The sequence below is a fragment of the Limulus polyphemus genome, unplaced genomic scaffold, assembly GCF_000517525.1.
Source record: "Limulus polyphemus unplaced genomic scaffold, Limulus_polyphemus-2.1.2 Scaffold1483, whole genome shotgun sequence".
NCBI classification, from domain to species: domain Eukaryota; kingdom Metazoa; phylum Arthropoda; class Merostomata; order Xiphosura; family Limulidae; genus Limulus; species Limulus polyphemus.
Window position 1 is genome coordinate 34,835 of NW_013667093.1, and position 21,245 is coordinate 56,079.

General features: G+C 29.9%; 1 long non-coding RNA gene across 2 annotated transcripts; it reads right to left on the bottom strand.

Annotated features, from left to right (window-relative positions):
* Positions 1-64: 64 nt before the first annotated feature.
* LOC106463788 lies at positions 65-20,011 on the bottom strand. 2 transcript variants are annotated; one of them, XR_002611556.1, is made up of 3 exons: positions 19,948-20,011; positions 5,548-5,686; positions 65-1,402 (listed from the first exon to the last, which is right to left on the bottom strand). It is a non-coding gene; the product is annotated as an uncharacterized LOC106463788 (long non-coding RNA). The 2 variants fall into 2 exon arrangements; XR_002611555.1 differs by lacking the exon at positions 19,948-20,011 and adding an exon at positions 6,573-7,648.
* Positions 20,012-21,245: the final 1,234 nt, after the last annotated feature.

Here is a 21,245-nt window from a genome sequence, read left to right on the forward strand (position 1 = left end):
GGGGTGTTGGTTTAGAGTAGGCTGTCATGTTAAACTTATATTAAAGTTTTTCTTCATTACCCATTTAAGCCGTCTCCAGCCATTATTAGTCTCAAAGTGGGTTCCTCGTCATCGAATTTCAATGTTTATTACATTCTTTTAGCTGCTATTGTTACCCTTCTACTGCATAGCTCAAATATATTTTATACATATATAATTCAAAGAATCAAACTGCACAAGAGCTAAAAAGTAGCATTTAAATAAAATATATCAAATGAACCAATTAAATATCACATATAAATTTATGCATATTATATTGACAAACTGAAAAAATCCAGAGGATCTGTTAATTTACACCTTACCTGTTACCAAACCTTAGGTAACAGCTAAAACTGTAAAAAGTTAGCCTTGTTATTTCACTGGACAAATATTCTGGTTTTGGATGCAAACAATACTTGGTTAGGTTATGGTAATCATTTTATGGGCAATTTATGTATCTTTAATTGTAGAGATTGTATATAGTAAGTCAATCATGATTTACGAGTTTCATCCCATTTATCAGAATTTGTAAAATGCTACCAATACCTATTTGGAGTACACCGACTAGAAACTAATTAGATAATATTTTATTAACATAGAGCAAATAATAATATAATTATTCATTGAAGCATTCTGTATTTATATATAAAAAAAAGAGAATGAATATGTAATCAAATTCATTAGCAAGATAGAAATTCCAGTTTACATAAACAGAACATGCTTTCACATTAAGCTATACTACCTCCTTTTTCCTTAGAAAGTTGGAAATAATTTTTTATGGAACCAAGATTACTCTCAAGATTTAAATTGTGTTTAAACACATGGACCACTTCCAAAAGATACTTAGTAAAATATTAAAAAAATACAATTACTGTGTAGTTCCTTTTGCATTTTATTTATCATTAGTGATGTACATGTAAGGTTACAAAATTGCACAAAATATTTTTTTATATAGATTATAAGACATAAAACAAGGGTTTTCTAAGTTATTATAGAATTACATGTAAAACAGTGTTAAATTAAAAACATTACAAATCATGTTACAAACGTGTGAAATGGCAATACATATTGTACAAATAATGTGTCAGCTGAATTTTCACAGGCTTTATTTTACTATATTTAGTAATAAGAGGCAAAAATAATTTTTTCATAGCCTAAGTTTTTGGTCCTTGTTTAGTCCATATCAGATCAAAACGTCTGCTTGAATCTTTTATACTGTGAACAGTTTTCAGATGAATTTTGAGGTGATCTGATCTTCTCCATGACTTAAAACAGAATTCACACTGAAACCTATTGTCTTGAGTATGTTGGTCTCGGACGTGACGCCTCATGTTTGAATTAGTTGAAAACTGTTTATGACAGACCGGGCACAGAAACTGAAGTCCTGGTTGGAGAAAAAGAGAATGTTTCTGTAGTTTCTCAAGAGAAAATTTATATAATTTATAGTCATACAACCAATATTTGATCATACTTGCCTGAAATAAAGAAATCCTAAGAAATGTACAGCATTAGCTTTATGTAAAATAAATGTTTTCTTAATGATTGGGTGTAAGATTTATCAGCAACAACTGAAATTGCAATTAAGTTGGAAAGTGTTTGTATTAACTTTAAAACAATGCTATTTCATTAAAACTCATATTTTCTCCATTATTTGTATTCAGAGGTATATTTTTCAGAAGCTTTAAGCAATACTTATTGAATGTATTGTTTGAAATGATGACAGATGGATACTGCATACACATACATGCACAAAATTATGTTAAGAGTATATAAAAAAAAAGTTTTTTTGTGACACAATAAAAGAAAATCCTAATTAGAAACTTCAGTCAACTAGTTTTGGTAACATCAGGACTAGAGATACCAAAACTAGTTGGCTGAAATTTCTAAAAAGGATTTTATCTTTCATTGTGCCAAAAAATGTTATTTTCTATAATATAAGTAGTGCAGTGCTTGAAAGGATATAAAAAAGTATGTTAACAAAACTAAACTACTCTTGTTTGTGTCAACCTTATTGAAATTTTACATTATCACTTATCTGAACATTACATAAGAGTAACATGCAATCTATACTAACTCATTATTAAAAATAAGCCTTTAAAACAAGTAGCAATTTCTATGCTATATGTAAAATTCAACCACATTAGAACACTGATGTAGTACACATACATATTCATTCTATACTTCTGGTTTCTTGGTCTATTTTGTGAAGTACAAACACTGACAAGACCAGACTACAAGCACAGCCAGTGATGTTAAATTATTAAAGTATGTCAGTGATTTCCCTTTTACAGTAGTAGTAAGTGTAGCTCTAAAAATCATATTTTACATTTCTTGAATTGCTTTTGAATCAATGTATCAGTTTATTCCAACAATTACCTAGTTGGTTAATATGAAATTTCACATAGTTTCAACAACACATACTGTATAATTTGAGAAACTTATTTTGAGATTTAAATATCTTATGCAGACGTGTTTAGAAATTAGAGTCTATCATTTGTACTGTACAAGTGGTATATAAACTCTGTATCTTGGACACTTGATTATGTTTACACAAGTATATACAAAGGTAATTCAACCGAGCACACAGAAATATAAATTATAACAACTAACACAACATTTGTTAAAATAAGAATAAAAACACTTGTTAACACTATTTAATAAATTTATAATCAACTCTAGCAACATATACAATAACATTCTTTACTTTACTTTCCGAAACGATGTAATATAACAAAAACTTAATATGGTCGTCTTGAATATACCAGTCACATCACACAAAGTAATATCAAAAACTTAATATAGTCTTGAACATACCAGTCACATTACACAAAGTAATATAACAAAAACTTAATATGGTCTTGAATATACCAGGCACATCACCAACAGAAAGTTATGCATACGCTGTGAACAGAATTAATTATTAAAGAATCTAAAAATACACATTATTATCATTATAGGTTTAATACAAATGTTACTTATGTATTTTTAACAACAATTTGTGGTATATCAATATTAGAGTTATTTTTGCTTATACAAATACACATTGCAAAATAAATTCACATTTACTGTTAACTAACACAAGTTCTCAAACCTTCTTCCACTGAGTGAAATGAGTTACCTGAACTAGTTAAAGTGCATTATTACAGGAAGCATCTTAATATAATTTTGTTTATATTTCAAACAAATTAAAGAAAAATCCTAGGAAAAAAACAGGTCAATCTTATACTTTCTTTTATAGACTGTCTTAGTGCAGTTTCACATTACATATTTATTAACTGCATATGATAAATGAATTATATAACTATATTGTGAAACATAATCCAGCTGAAAAAAAGGGAGGAAGAAAGTTGGAGGCAGGTGCTGCAAGCCAGTTGTCTTCTCTCTCTCTTTGGTTGTTCAATATCATTAACAAGACAGACAATCTTAGTAGTTTTACCATAGCAAAGACAACAAAAACAAATGAGGTGGCAATAATTCAATTACTTGAATAGCTGTAATAACTGGAAACCCTAATTTGATTAGTTATTTTTTTACAATCAGCTTAATCACAATTTTTATTAATCAATGTTTTTATGACATTAACTGATGTAATCACCGCTCATAGGCAATTATTATACTGATTAATCTCCCAACTTTACCATATAACACCACATAATTAACTATGCTTTTATTAATTTTTATTAATCAATGTTTTTATGACATTAACTGATGTAATCACCGCTCATAGGCAATTATTATACTGATTAATCTCCCAACTTTACCATATAACACCACATAATTAACTATGCTTTTACAAAACTTTTAACAAATATAATATATAAACAGCAAACTCCTGATAATGGCTTTTTTCAATCAATTAGTTTTCAACTGTATTTGGCATATCTAAATAAGTCTGCTCATATAAAAATTAGCTAATCTGAATAAAAACATTTACAGACACAAAGGAAGCTAGATAGAAAACACTTCCCTTCAAACAGTAATAAGCATTTCATATATATGTAATCATACTTGTCTTTAAGCTTGACAATTTGTATTTTCTGTATTAACATTTATTTCAGTTGCTTTTAAGTAAACAAAAAAGAACAGAGGTTTCATGACTTTTATTTTTTTAATTAGTGAATACTACAACAGTATATTGTCTCAAGATATAGTTATTAAATTCATTACTCACTAAAACATTTATTTCAGGTGGAATTCATACGTTATATCAACTATTTTGATATTATACACTTCAAAATCAATATACTAACATCTGAACAACATAAAATTTTAACTAGGTTTTAGATTAATCTGTCACTTTTTATATATTTTCAAAGAAGTTATTTTTTACACTCAAGTCTTGTATGTTGTCTACATTCTATAAATAGACTACTTCTGCTTTCTAGTTGCTATCATAAATATACTGTTTAATAAAATGAAAATATAACTTTGAAGATACTTAAGATTAGTATCTTATTACACTTAAATTGTAACAAGTTTTCATTTCTCATTTTAAAATTTGCTTTTCCCCAAAGTACAAAATTCTACCATTCACAACTTCAGACAATGGATTGTTGAGGTATGTCTCATAAGTGGGCAACTTACTGTACAACTTCATCAATACACTGATTTAACAGATACATATAGTTGTCTTTAACATGAGCCTAGAGAAGGTTACCAAGAAAACATTTAACAAAATATTTTTAAACTGTGATAAATTAATTTTAACAATTACTGATTCTTTTGTGGAAAATAATATTTAAGTTCTGGTAATACTATACATTTGACTTATTTTCTCTGTTTAGAACATTTTAAGTGAAGAGGACTTTAATCCTAAATAAAATTATGTATAGACATCTGTCTTTCTGACATCTTACCAGCAACTAAATCCAACTCTCCATATAATGTAAATTCCATTACTTTGAAAACCTCCTTCAATTTCAATGTACTTTACCAACACAAGATTAACCACAGATGATTATGATCTCACTAGTATTTTTCCATATTTAGACAACCCTTTAATTATATATTCGAATATCCTAGTTTTTTGTCATGCAATCTAACAATTTTATGTTTTCATGCACCAAACTGCTTGTTGGTCCCTGACTTTTGGTTATAGGGTTGCTAATGAGTCAAACACAAAAATAAAAACAAGTCAGAAACTTGAGGGTAGGAGGTAACCTTATTTTAGAGTACTTCCATATACTTATGGTTCTATTTGGTTCCTCAAGTATATGTAAGAATTGTGATTCTATATTTGTGATTTAAAAGTTTTCCTAAATAAACATTTCCCTAATTTACCTTAATCTTGTCTATTTCATTATTCCTTGTAGTGCTGCCATCTATGAGAAGACTTAACAGGTATAATTCCAAAGATCTTGTAGGATATGCTGCAGCCTTGAAGAGGCACTAGTAATGAACATTACTATACATTTCTTTAAACTTAAAAAGTTAACACTTGCACAGGTCTCTCCTTTTCTTTTTTGTAAATTTAAAAAAAATCATTTTTTAACTTAATAGTTTGGTAAAAATCTTGAAATATTCACATACTCAAAGGATATAATGCTTTCCAAGAATACATAGCATAAAGATGAGCTCTATGATGTGTGTTAAACATGTTGTCATGGTTTAAAACTGATGGCTTGAAGAACACCATTCTCATGCTGTGTTGGTACATCTAAATGTATGCCTATAGGGTAAACAACAGTTTATTTAATCAATAATTACAGTGAACTCCATTATTCCAGCCCTTGTTTCTGGACATTCACAACAAAACTGAACATACAATAATATACTTATTATAAGTGCCTTCTGAGCCAACACAGAAGCATGCAAGTATACACACACACTTTCAGTTTCAGCAATGTTTACATATATGTAACAACTACCAAGAAACCAATTCATGGCTCAAACATCCCACCTATTCTACTACCATATGCCACCCACGTCTAAATAAACAAAAAATTAAATGCTCAGTATTACAAGATATAATCAAACTGAACTTCAGGTGAATTAAAAAAAGAAAAAGGTTGAACTATTATGTATTAGATACCAAGTACAAATATAATGTAGCAGCTTTTTGCTCTCAGCAATCACAAAATAATTGTAAAATTCAGTTGAGACAAACACTTCATCAAGTTGTCCAAGTTATTAATATCTTTTAGCAGTCAAGTAGTATTTTTCCTTTCTGGAAAATAAACATGTACACGTAGCTGGTGACAAATGGGAAAAAAATCGAAATAATACATGAAATAAAAAGAATCATAGAGATTCATATATTTAACTGTGAAAAAGTAATGTAGAGATATAAACAAGTACAGAAGTAAATTTTTTCAGTTGTCGGATTGAAAAAAAATCTGATACCTGTTTCTTGAAGGTGTTGCAAAATCCTTCTATTCAGTCACTATTAAGTGGATTTCAAGTTATATCAAACATGTGATCCAAACTGTGATAACCTAAATGTATTACCATGCTATCACTATGAGCAAAGATCACTTGCCAAATATTTATTCAACTTACTAAGTGATGAAACTCATTCTGTAATACTTTAACATCCTCACTAGAACAAGAAATACCTTGAGGTTTAATGTCATCAGCATACTCTAACTTATTAATCTGGGAGAGTATGATGATTTCATAATTTTGGACTGTACTTGTGATGGGATAAAAGATGGAGACCAGGGGCCTCTTAGGTGCTTCAAAGCTGGAAGGCTTTAAGATAGTCTAAAATGAAATCAAAGTTTCTCCTGGAATTAAAAAATGTTCAAACAAAATTAATACTTTTTCCTCAATGTTTCTACGTTAGTCAAAAAATACTAAATACAAACACAATAAGGAACCAATCCTTTTAGATAAAAATAGCAAACGTAAATCTATAAAATTTACTTTTGCCATTCCTCAAACTGTTGAAAATGATTGATATTTGAAACTGTCAGAACTTGGTGAAACTCCATAAAGGAGCTAAAGGAAACAGTCTTCACACTTTAGGCACAGTAATTTAGAATTAAGTTATTTTCTTAACCCTAAACTTTATACATGAAAATGTATCATACAGGTAACAGAATGGCACTGTTTAATGTTTTATTCGCTTATCAGTCACCTGTTGCAACAATACTGTGTACACTTTTCTAGACAGTCCACTATTGTTTTATATGTTTATAAGCATGTTTGTGACAATATTTGGGCTTTAGGTGTTGTATCTTTAACTACACATTTACTCACACACTTCATAATCACCAAGAAAATGAATAATCATAACTCATTTTGTTTATTAGGCAAATGGGTACTAAGATAAAGTAAAAACTTTTATTTTTTGATATTCTTCATGTAGCCTAAATTTAAAGCAAGGCTACATAAAAATTACAATAACATTAGTTATTTTGTAAAATAAAACTTTTGATACTGATAACTTCATCTTACAAAGTCTGAAAACCATTAAAGAATTTGCCAGAATAAAACTAGTTTATTCAGATAATATTGTGTGTTAACAAGTAACAAAGTTTAATTCTTCCACATTAGCTACAGTAATGTTCCATTTGTACAGTGATGGTATGATAACAGTTAACTTTTAAAAAGTTGGCTGTGTAACACTGTAAAAAATACTGAAAATTTTGTTACATGAAAAAAACTACAACAATATAGTATTTTGGATTAATTAGTTTTGACCAAATAGCTCTAAAGTAACCTTAATAAGACAAAATTCAAATAATGTCAACATACTCTTTAAATAATTAACTCAATAAAGTTATAATCTACAATTTCAAAACAGTTAATAACAAACATTTCAAATTTTTAATGAAAATTAAAAAGCTATAATTATTTATAATCATACCAGCAAACTATGGCACTAGTAAACAGAATGTCTATTTAAAAGTTTGTTTTAAAAAATGGTAACTTAAACAGTCATATCATTTGCATCTTCACTTATTTCAGTCATCAACAATACAGTTTTCCCATTAGAATTTTAGTTTCTAAACAATGAAAAATAGATTCTGCAACAAGTGAATGTTATAAGAGCTGTAGGTGTCTCCTAAATCAGTGATTCCTAAACTCTTTTAGTCTGAGGCTTCCTTGATGTGAATAAAAAAGTTTGAGGCCCCCCCAACCTATAACTTTAGCATGGTGATTGAAAAACAGTGCCATAGTAAAAACAATAACATCTCCTTTCAACATAATGTATCATTTAATTTATTCAACATAATTTTTATCGGCTTATTGTTTATTTAGAATTAAAATTAATTCAGTATCTTTGTTTTCAGCCCAGAAAAAGCTTCACGGCCCCAGGGGGCTGCGGTTCCCACTTTGGGAATCACTGTTCTAAATAATAACTTTTGATGAAAACAAATCACTAGTCTAGACACATTGTTAATGTCTGTAAAAAGCCAAGGAATATGAATGTATTAAGGCATCTGGACCCATCATTAGATCCACACCTGCTAATGCAACAATAAAGAAAAGTTATGCAATTATAAATCAGAAATATAATGCTATATAAATCAACAGTATATTTACATTGAATTTAACACTTCAGTAGCGAGAGTTGGTGATGAGTGTCATCAGCCAGTTGCTTTCCCTTTAATCAGCAGTTCAAAATTAGTGGCAGGTAATTTTAGCTAAGTTTGCAATAAAAATGACACAATAACCAAGTTTAATGGTAATGGAAATAAAACCCAAGACGCTCCTTATGCACCTCGGTGCTTACAAACATAATGGCCATATTTCAATTACTTAATTAGTTGGAATAATCATAAACCCTATTTTTGATTAGTTGATTATTTTTGTGATGATTGAGTTAATTGTAATTTTTATTAATTGACTACTGAGATAATTGCAAACAGTAATAATCAGAATCACTAATGTTTAATGAGCATGACAATTAATTGAGTATCAAATTCCACTTATCAATCAGCTCTGAATTAAACTATTGTCTTATACATTCATATTGCTAAATTTGCCATTAAAATATTGTTTATTGCTCAAATTTCAATACAAGTTTTAATTTCTTAATTTTAGAGGGATATACGTAAGTAAATTATGAAGCCTCATTTTCTATACTGCATGACACTTCTTCAGTCCAAAATGTTCATTTCTGCATTTTATGCTACCCCTATTTGGTCTTGTAACTTTCTGTGAAATTTTTCACATATACTATACATATTCCCAAGGTAAGCTGTCAATTTGTAGCAAGAAAGCTATGTTTTATGGAGATATAAGCAATAAAGTAAATGTCATGTGCCATGCCTCCCACACAGCATTGCTTTCAAAACTTATAAATTCTCTCTGATGTTTGTTATTGTATTATTTGCAATCAACAAAATAACAGGATTTCACTTAACTGACAGCTATAGGGCCTAAAGGCCTTGGTGTAAGCAGATTTGAACATGTTGGTGTAATTTTCCTTGGATGCAACTGTTGGAGCTATGCTTGACCAGGTATGGGATTTTTGAGTCTTTTCTATCTTAGTTAGAAAGCCATATAAATTATACAAGTTTTAGGACATTCTATGCTATATGCATGGAAATATTTCTTATTCTATATTGGATATTTGGATTAAAAGAAAATTCTGGGATCACATTATCATAATGTGAATTAGGATTAAATTTTGACATCTTGGATTGTACAAGTATAAAATCTTGAAGAAGACAAGGTTTTGGAAGTACTAAGTTTCTTATTTTTGATATATATTTTCTATTTTTTTTATAAAATTAACTAACACATATAAATTAGAAACTTATAATTAATTTTAAATTAAATGAATAAATAAAATATTTGTGATCAATGATACCATGCATCAAGCCTGAGCATGTTTGTGTAATTCAACGTGAGTGTGCTGAGAATTCAATCCATAATTTGCACAAAGCTGACCAACATAATAAATACAACTTTGTGAGAGTGGGTCAAAGTTCAACTATAAATAAAAACAACAATAACTAAATGAAAAATTCTGTTAGCTTAGGCTGTAAAAATAAATATTGTGTAATTGTCTGTTAAAATGCACACACATTTTAGAATGAAAAAAATAATAATTTAGATTTATTTATGTTTTTGCAGTGGTTAAAAGGTTGTCAAATCAACCAAGTGAGTACAGTTATAATACAGAAAACAACTGATAAAATATACAGTTTCACTGAAAAAACATTTAGAATTCATTTATGAGGTTTTAGACATTTTGCAAATGAAATTTGAAAATTTTCAGATGAAAAAACTTTTTTTAACCTTAGCATTAAAATCACCTTGTACTTAGACTAGTCAACACTGACTTCATATACTCACAGACAAACTTTTACTAAAACACTTTATTGAAAATCTGATTTTCTGTGTACAAAAGACTTGTAAGCTTTACTTACCAAATATTGTGAAGATACATTAAGTACTTTCAGTTATAGTATGTATACTTTCATGGTTTCATGCTGAATATAAAGTTATGTACAATACAAGAGCTCGTGTCCACAGGTTAAAGTTATATATACACACACACACACACACACATATATATATATATATAAACACTATTTTAATTTGTGGGAGCATTAATCTAAACCATGATTTCTTTATCAATTCATGTGTGAGGTTTTCTACATGCTGAACTATAAAATCCTACTAACAATGTTAAAAATCATAAAATAACATAAACCAATATGTATGAAGAGATTAGAAGCCAAATGTGGTATATGCCATTCCTGACAAAATTCAACTGGCAACATCATTATATTGATGTATATGCAGCATTTGGAGTTAAAAGGTCTACGGATATACAGCTTTTGTGGCAAGTGTGGAGGATCACAAGAATCCCACTTTTTTTTTGTATCCCCTTGAAAATAGTACGTTGCAGACTCTCTGGCACTCCTGCCATCCTGACCTGTCAAATTTCCATGAGTAGGCCTATATTTTACCAAATGTCTTTCTGATTACATATGTTTTAAGTAATAAACATCACTTTTTCATTTCACTTCTGACAATCACAGGACCACTATGAAATTCTACTAGACTCAAAATGAGGCTAAAAAAAGTGCATCTTATTGTCAAGCCTCATCTCCATAAAAAGTAACTGACATGCAAGTCACGCTAATTAAGGTAGATGCATGACTACATTTCTTTGTTTTGTTTATGGCTCATTTTTTGTAAGTATAAGTATAAAAAAAAGTAAATTAAGTATAAAAGATTTTGCTTGTAAACTTAAAAGATGTTTTATAATTGTAAAAATTTGTTTAATGTGGAAGTAACAAGCAAAACACAATCTTATTCCATCAATTTTGATACCAGGGGACACAGATCCCTTAAACTATAGAATCTAGAATGAAAATTGGATACAAAACATTTTGTTTGAAAATAAAACAGATTTTGTAAAATTTGAAATAAATAAGAAAGTTAGAGCTTTCTAGGATTTCATGAAATGATTCATAATAGTTTCATTTAATAAATAACTCACTTTTAATTTCATAGCATGTTTGTGTGAAACTGCAGAAAGAAAAAAAGCCAATTTCCTCAAAGTGGCAAAATTGGATATACCGAATTTTGCATTTAATCTTTTCATATTAATACACATATCCAGTTTATCCAAAGAAACCAACAGTTGGTAAGTGAGTACAGCAAACAAAAATCCATATATCAGTTTGTTTGCATCTTAAGTTTGTTTATTCTGTTGTTAAGCACAAAGCTACATGATGGGCTATTTGTGCATCATTTCCCACCACAGGTATCGAAACCAGGCTTTTATTATAAGCCTACAGGCTTACTGCTAAGCCACTTTCTAACAATCATTACTAATAAGTGAAAATTCCACTAGCAGATATACACATATAAACAAACATCTCACAGTTCAGTCTCAGAAAATATTCAGTAGTGGGGCTTTAACTTCGGACCTTTGGCTAAAAGGGCCAATGCTCTATCCAATTTGAGTTATCTAAGAATACAAGCCATTTCTGTCTCCCATCACTAATAAGGCTCTTTTAACTATGAGTTACACTCCTGTGATTTGGTTGGGTAGTTGTAAATCAACCCATTAGTGGCCTCACCACAACAACACATAGTATTAAGTTTCATATGGAATATCTTTTTTTATCTATTTATAACTTAGTTAGAAACCCAGTTAAATTATAGTAGTTTTAGGGTATTTATTTTTTGGATAATGTTTTTTGTTCTAAGTTGTATATATATATATGAAATAACAACTAATTATATTTTGGACCACCAACAGTAACAAAAAAGTAAGTCTACAGTGCTTCACCCATCAACAACAAAAACAAGTCCAAACAGTGGGTAATACGTTTCTCTTTTCCTTATATATATTTTAAATGTATTATTATGAAAGTAACTTAAATGTGAAAAATTATAAACTTATTAGGTCAGATAAGAAAACGTAATGAAAAAAAAATTTTTTGTAACACTCAGTAACTTAGCATATGTTCAATTGTCTACACAAAGCTGTCTGGCTATGATAAATGACTGAGCACTGAGTGTGTGTGTGTGTATAACTACAGATTTAAAGTAATATAATTTAATTAACCCAGATTTGAAAAGTATTAATTTTAGCTGTAAAAATAAATAGTTTGTAATTATCTGTTACAATATACAGCCATTCTAAATAGAAAAAAAAGTAGTTTAGATCTAGTATTTTTCAACTTTTCATTTAACCCTACATTGCTAATTTTACTACAGTTAATGTTAAGGTAAAGAAAATAACAGAAAACGACCGGGACATAATTAGTAAATTAATAAAGTTTGTTAATGGTTTTTAAACTTGGATATTTTTAGCTGTGTTAAGGATGTTAAGTTACTACTAGAGAATGAATTGGAAAACTATTTACAGTTATCTCCTTAACTAAGAAAGGATACTGACTTAATCAACAGTTCTGGGGAGGGCTACCATGATTATTCTGGGGGTTGAATGGCTATCTTACAGGTATAAGTTATTTTGATTGATTTTCTCTTGATAAAGAAGGGCAAGAAGTGATCTTAACGAACTTTCTAAGATTATTCAGGGGATTGATAAGATCAAAGTGTCTGATATGCTTGTGCTGCATTCTGAAGACAATAGGATGAAGAGACACAAGTTTAACACTTGGAAAATATAGGCTATATTCCATTTAAGACATTTATATTTTTAGAACAGGATAATTGACTTGTGTCTTGTCCTAAGTACTGAAGTTGGTACTTAATGAGCTAAAAAACAGAACTTGATTTCCTATTGAGTGTATCTGTTTTAGGAATTTACTCCTCTAAAAAAGGTTGCTATGACAACTGCACCAGTATTATCACATGACCATGTTATGCATAGTAATAATGATTATGATAATAACAACTGTCTGAATGTTAAATTTTAATGTACTTCTTTTGCAGACCTCATAACATATTTCGAATGAAATGTAAGGGTTATTCTGAAGCAATTTCTTTGAATTGGTGTTATTTGGGGACACATTCTTCATAGAGTAACATATGGTCATCTTACCTTAAGATAATCCCTCCTTCCCCACATTCCTCCAAGTAGCCATTCTCTGAGCCAAAAAAATTTTAATAAATCAATATCCTTTCCTAGAAAGAGAGACCAAAACTGACAATATTCCAAGTGAGGCCTAACTAGTGATTTGTAAATGTATATAAATGTGTGATTCAAATTACAATAACCCACATGCATGATCTTGCACTTACTTAAGTAACTATAATTAGAGTTTGTTTTCCCCAAATATCTGCCCATCCAACCAACTGTTCCAAGTAATTTCTGTAGTACATCAACAAACTCAATACAAGTAGAAATACCAAAAATTTAATATCATCTGCAAAATTTACTAATTATGCCCTCACTAATTAAATAATAAAAAGCAAAACCCCAGGCTCTCCATTAGTAACAAAAATACAAGTTGACTAGGCTCCAATTAAGAAAATTTCATTTTTTTTTTTAAATGGTGATTGCCTCATGAAATAAGTTGCCATTAGCAAACTGGATGGATGAAAGAAAGTAAAGTGTTGTAATAAATGGAGTTCAATCCAACTGGAGTTATTGTCATAAATGGGATACCTCAGAGCTCAGTGTTAGGACTTTTGCTCTTTCTGATTATATCAGTGACATAGATGAAGGAATGGTTAATAAGTTATTTAACTTTGCTGATGATAAAGTTTTGGGTGTTGCTGGCTGTGAGTAGGATGCTGCTGCTTTACTAAAGTATTTGGATTATTTGGAAAATTGGGTGAAAAAAGGGTATGTGGCTTTTAATTATAATAAACACAAAGCAATGCATATGGGATATCAAAATTTCAATTATGAGTATAATTTTGATGGGAATAACCTTAACAGTGTTAGGGAAGAAAAGGATTTTGGTGTATTTGTTGATCAGTCTCTTCAGCCATGCAAACAATGTGCTATTGATAATGGTAGGAAAAATAGGATCTTAAGTTGTATCTACAAATATATATATAAATAATATACTTGCGCTTGTTTGTCTAAAACTTTTTGCACAAATTTCTCAATCAAACACTACAAATTTCATATTGGCTTTTCAATCCAGAATCACCTCACCTGTTTTTTGCTTTGTCAAACTTTTTAATGCAGCATGTATGGTACACAATTGCACAATGTTGTTGTCATCATGTAACAACTGGCTTCAATTTCAACTTCAGTTTTTTGTTTGCAAAATATTTCACACAAACAACATTTAACTCACATGTAATTTCCTAAACAAGAATTAACATTACACTAACTACAATTTCTATGGGCTTTCTCAACATATTTACATCTAAAATACAAATAAGCAATTCATTCAAAACCATATGCTTAACGCTTTGTGAACTCGCATTCACACATTTCTGCATATTCAGCTAAGTTTGTCTTCATTACAACTTTACATTTACTTAGCTTCAGTTCATTTCACAGACTGCTCTAAACACCTTTTAGTTCAAGCTACTTTTTTCTTTACTACGGGTTTTATTCTTCATTTTTGTGAGTTTATTTGTTTCAATTTGTAAAACTGCATTACACACACTGAACACTCATAACTGTTTTGTACTCTGTACACTATTTTAACTACCATTACTTTATTGTTTACTTTACCTGTAGTGATATTAAATAAGGCCAAGGTTATGGGCACGACTGCCATGTCCCTAAACAAGATGAAGCTATGGGCATGCCTGCCATGTCTCTAAATGAAATAAAGCTATAGGCACGGTATACTTAAATGTCATCGCCACAACCTTAGGCTCTACATAATATCTATATATATAGATGTAGTTAGAAGATAGCCTTTATAATTATATACTGTTTACTAACAAGTCCATTCATCAATCAATGTTTATTTATAGAAAAATAAGAATCAGTCCTAACTTATACAGCAAGTTATAATAAAGCCAGTTTGAGGACGAAAAACTTACTAAATAACTATTTCATTCAGTTTTGATGATAAATGTCAATTGCCAAAGCTGCTACATCTGAAAAAGGCTTACTATAATTGTAAATATTGTTTATACAATGGCATATTCCAGGTGAATGTGACAATTTTAAAAAATCCATTTGAAAGCCATATAGAGTCAATAGAGAAATTGTTAAAATGCATTGGAAACATGCACAGCATTTTATGAGTATTTATGCATACACAATTTCAACACAATGCATAAAAACATACATACTTTAGTGAAGTATTATTTCTTGTGATTTAATTGTTTGCATACCACATGTGGCTCTAGAGAAAAAAAAATAAAGGTTATAGGTAACCGAGGGTCCCTTTCCAATGAGAAGAGCATCCTTAATAGGACTGGACTTTACACAAATTCAAAGAATAAGCCATCTAATTTAGTAACAATATAAACAGTACTTTTTCAAATAGATGTATAATGATTTTCAAATCCATGGATATGATGGAGGCATGATATATATAAACCATACAAACTGAATGCTTTCTTAAAATGTTGGTCATTATTTTCTTAATATTTACATATCAATGAATACAGGACCTATATATATATAGTTACATGTACTTGTTTTAGCCATTGTGCTTCTACTTCAATGTCATCATTTACATGAGCAGTGTTTGTAATTAAACATATTATCATCTTTTAATAAATTTCATGTTTTGGATTCTATAAATTACATTCATTAAATATATTCAGATCTAGTTTGAATTAAATGTGTATTTAATCAAATGGGTGTGTTAAGAGTTCCATCATTATGGACCATCTTATTGTCAGAGAACGCTTGTTGTATTGATTTGGGACTACAGGCTAGTATTTGTTGTACAAGGGAAGTTTGCAAATACAAGGGGGTAATTTAAAATGCTGATAAGGAAGTAGATTTCATATAGGCCTTTAGAGGGGATTAAGAAAGGAAGTTAATAGAAATAGGTGATGTGAATTTGTTGTGGCAGACTAGTCTTTGGAAGATTAAGATCAGAAACAACTTTATACTTTGCTTTTATTAGATACATACAATCAGTTACAAGAACCTTTCCTATATCTTGGATAGCAGAAGTAATGGACTCAATGTTGTAAGTATAATTTTATAGGTAACATAAAAATTTTGCATATGTGTTGCTGTGATTATTTCATAAATTCATAAAATTTTAAATGGACAAAAAGTAGCTTATTAGCCCACCAAGGATGTCCCTTCCAGCTCCCAACTATAACTACCCTTTACTCCTCGTGTATTCATCCAATCTTTTCTTGAACTTAGTTAAATTTTCTGCCTCCACCACCCTTGAAGGCAGCTCATTCTTAAAGCCAACCACCCTGTTTGAAAAGTAATACTGTCTAAACTATAGATGACTCCTATGCTGCCCAAATTTGAATTTATGATCCCTTGTCCTATCGTTTTCACTGCTAAACACAGTTTGATGGATCTACCATATTTTTCAGAATATAAGATGCACCCTTATTTTGAAGACAATGTTTTTGGGGGAAAAAAAAGCTACATATACACCAAAAAATACGGTATATTATCAGTACCCTTAATAATCTTAAACATCTCAATCAAATCCCCTCTGACTCTTCTCCTTTCCAGAGAAAACAAGTTTAGAAATCTTAGTCTCTCCTCAAAGGACAATTCCACCATCCCAGGTATCATCCTTGTGCAGGGCTGGCAAACCTTTTTAAGAGTGTGTGCCCAAATTGTTGCTAATTTTCAGAGAAATTATTTTGCGTGCCCATGGGTATTTTGAGCAATAATTTTGGTTATTATTAATTTTATATATTATAATTAATATATATATATATGCCTTCATATACATATATTCTTATATAACTTGGGCACGTGTGCCATAGGTTCGCCAGCCCTGTCCTAGTGGCTCTTCTCTATACCTTCTCCAATGAGGTCTTACAAGTGATCTACACAGTGAAGCAATAATATCCCATGTCTTGTATTCAATATTTCTATTGATGCTATCCAAAATCCTATTAGCCCTACTGCTAGCTACAATACACTATTTAGATGACTTAAGTGAATTTCCGATCACAACATCAAGATCTTTTTCTTCAACCACAGTAGTTAATGTATTCCCATTTAAATTGTAACAATAATTTGATTTGCGAAAACCTACATGCATCACCTTACATTTTGGATAGTTAAACATCATCTGCCACATACTGGCCCAATGTATCAAATGATCTAAATCTTCCTGTAAGTCTGCAGCATCTTCGATACAGTTAGGCATCCCAAAAATCTTTATATCATCTGGAGACTTCAAAATTTCATTAGTCACAAATCACAAACAGCAGAGGGCCCTGAGGCAGACTGCTTGTAACTGTGATCCAGTCAAATCCAACTCCATTTATTACTACTCTGTGCTTTCTACTCTAGAGCCAATTTTCTATCCAATTTAATAAAATTTCCCCCCACTCCTACAGATTTAATTTTTGTAACAAGTCTTTTGTGAGGCACCTTATCAAATGTTTTCTGAAAATCAAGGTAAACCAAGTCCACAGTATTTCCTTCATCAACACTTGCAGTAACATCCTCAAAGTATTAAAGTAAAAAGATCAACAGTAGCTGTCATGTTTTCACATCATCATACAAATCCTTAGGTGATAATACGTACCACTGTGAAAGTATTAATTTTTATAAAAGTATATATATAAAAAAAGACAACCACACAGCTTCAAACTGTGTCAAATGACACAAACTCCATTGGTTCCAAAATTTCGTGACCAAAGCCACTATAAAAATGCTTACTGTGTGTCTAAATTTTAGCCAATGCTCAGTCATTTCTTCTCAAATTTATATTTAGATCTATACATACTAAGAGGCTTAGCTATGCCCAAAAAGATTTCTATTGTATCTAGTTGACAAATGCCATAACCCTTAAGCATTGAAACAGCAGAGTTCAACAAGTTCCATTTTGGCAAAGAAAGATCTATATAAATTGTTCACACATTCTTTCACTCCATATCACGGATAAGAAAATAAAAATGTAAAAAGGTAACCAGATTCTTTTCTGCTAAAATATAGATAAAAAACTGTAGATCTACGTTTACAACTTTATGTACACGACAAAAAATTATATGGTAAAATCTGAAAGGATACTGTTCTCTAAAAAGCATTCAAAACAAATTATGCTGTTATTTTAATAACAGCATTTTTTGTGCTGGTAGTGTATCTCAATAAAACAAGCAAGTCTATTGTACAATATATTGTCATTCCATCAGGTATACTTTAATGTTGCAAGCTTATCAAATGATTGCTAATCAATTAAAAACTACATGTGCCTAAGTTATGTCTACATGATCTTGTTTGTCTAATCACAACATTTTTTCAAATAGACCAGGATTTATCAATCTTACATATAATGCTTGCAAGAAAGAGTAGCTTAAATGGTATGCATGAAAATGATAAAGAAAATTCAAGCAAAGGGCAGGAAAACTGCCACAAATGCAGGTCACAGCTAGTATTGAATAAAAGTCTGAAGAGAGTATAAGGAAGCTGCACTTCGATTAATATGTTCAGTCTTGGGCTCCTTACTATAGAAAGGACACAGAATTGCTGGAAAGGGTTCAGATGATACTTGAGATGAAAAGGTTGCAATATTAGGATAGGTTAAAATCTCCAAAATTATTTTCTCTCTAAAACAAACAAAAAAAAAAAGAGTTAAAGATGATCCAATTGAGGTGTTTAAGATTTTTAAGGGAACTGATAGTGTTGATGCATCATCTTTTTTGTACTTAATGGTGAGAATGGTAAGACTACAGTACACAAATATACATTTTGACAGGATAGGAGTCATTAACATTCTAGCTTCTAAGACAGTTTTATTTTTCTAACAGGATGGTTGACCTTTGGAATGGGTTGCCATTAGATGTGGTAGATGCAGTTAATTTAAGGAAGGTCAAGGTAAGGCTTAATAAATATTTGAATGATAAAGATTGACTATATGTTTTCTTTTTATTTTATAGTTTATTCCAATTTACAGTGGATGGGTTGGCCTAGATGAACCAACACATCCTTCATTTTCCTTAATTGCATATACATGTATGTATTATACGTTGGTTGAGATCAACACTTTTCAACAGATTAAGATAGGATTAGATTATTTCCTGAAAAAGAAAGGGTGATTATAAACTTCTACTTTATTCAAAAGGAGGAATGCAAGGACAACCTTGAAACTTGAAAAACAAAGTGGTCTTTTGTTGTCTATTTGTTATACAAATTACAAAATGTCATTTCTATGCAAGTTCACTTATGAAGCAATCAATTATCTTACATTTTACTTTTAGTGTTAATCTAAATACATGGTTAATAACTTTAAATCTTTTTCAACTTATTTTTATTAATAATACTAACTACTAGTAGTAGTACTGGGTAGTATTACATCAAGTTTGGAAATATACACGCCGAACTGTACGTGTAACTGTTGTGATCATTACTAGAATTGTAAAATAACTACAAAAAGTATATTTATATCATCATAGGCTTACACTTGTTTATGGGGCTATGTTTAAAGTTAGGTTATAACTAAATACCGTACAAACCAACATTACCTTCCCTAAATTCTAACTAAACACAGAATCAAACACATAACTTATATCATAATCAAAAATAAAACCTGAAACTGAAAGGTGTTATTCACACGAAAAATAAAACGTGACGAACACGCAAATATAAAATTTTCAAAACATTTCTCTTTATCTTTGTTATGTTTTGAGAATACGAACAGTATACTGTATGATATTAGCATATATTTGTAACTTTGCATAATCGCAGTAAATAAAAATACTCAAAAACACAAAAATTATAACTTCATGAACACGAATACGAATATTTTCTCTATTACTCACCACCCCACTTAGTATTATTCAAATTACCAGTAGAGACGGTATTCGAATTGTAAAACTTAAAAGCAGAATAAGTTACATACTATTACGTACCAAAGTATAAACATTTACAAAATAATTTTGGCAATCTTATCAACGTATGATATTTTGTATTTTCCCATAGTATTGTTTTTAAAATATAATAATTCATAATAGTAAACAAAACATGTAAGGATAATAATATTTCCTTTCAGTTGTAGCACTATAAAAATGCTTAGCAAGTTTACATCTCAAAACGAATTGGCTTAAATACATAAACTATATTAAAACCTCTAAACTTAAATTCGCTGAGGTATAAAATGTCGACACAACTAACACATAAAAGTTTTAAGAATACAATATGTTAATAATTTACCTGATTGTTTTATGTTAACTTTAATACTGAACGTGAAAGTGTTTGTTTATTTATTTTAGAACAAAGCCACATTGGGTTATTTGTTGTGTCTACTGCGAGGAATCGAACCCTGGATTTTAGAGTTATAAGTTCGTAAACTTAGTGCTGTCTTACCGGGTGACTATTGTGAAAAATACAAACAATGTTCATTGAAGTCTGAGTGATATATGTATATATACATACATATACACATCTATAATACTAAGTAGAAATGTCTGATTTATATATTGAAAATTTGTATGCTTTAGATACTCCTTCTTTATTGTTTTCAACACACTAATATTGCAGTATGAAATATGAAATTATTCTCGTGTGTGCTGATAACCTGAGAGATAAGTTTAGTAACCACAATTACTTGTTGAGCCTCAGAGGGAATAACACGAAGCTAAATTTAGTTCTATGATCATAAAATTATACATCATGTGTAACAGTTACAAAACAACAACAACAATAACAATAAAACAAACAAAAAACTGTAAACGGATAAAACTGTCAGAAGTCTTGATATTGGAGATACTATTTTTGACACATTAGACAACTCGAGACTAAAGAGGACACACGAACGTGTCGA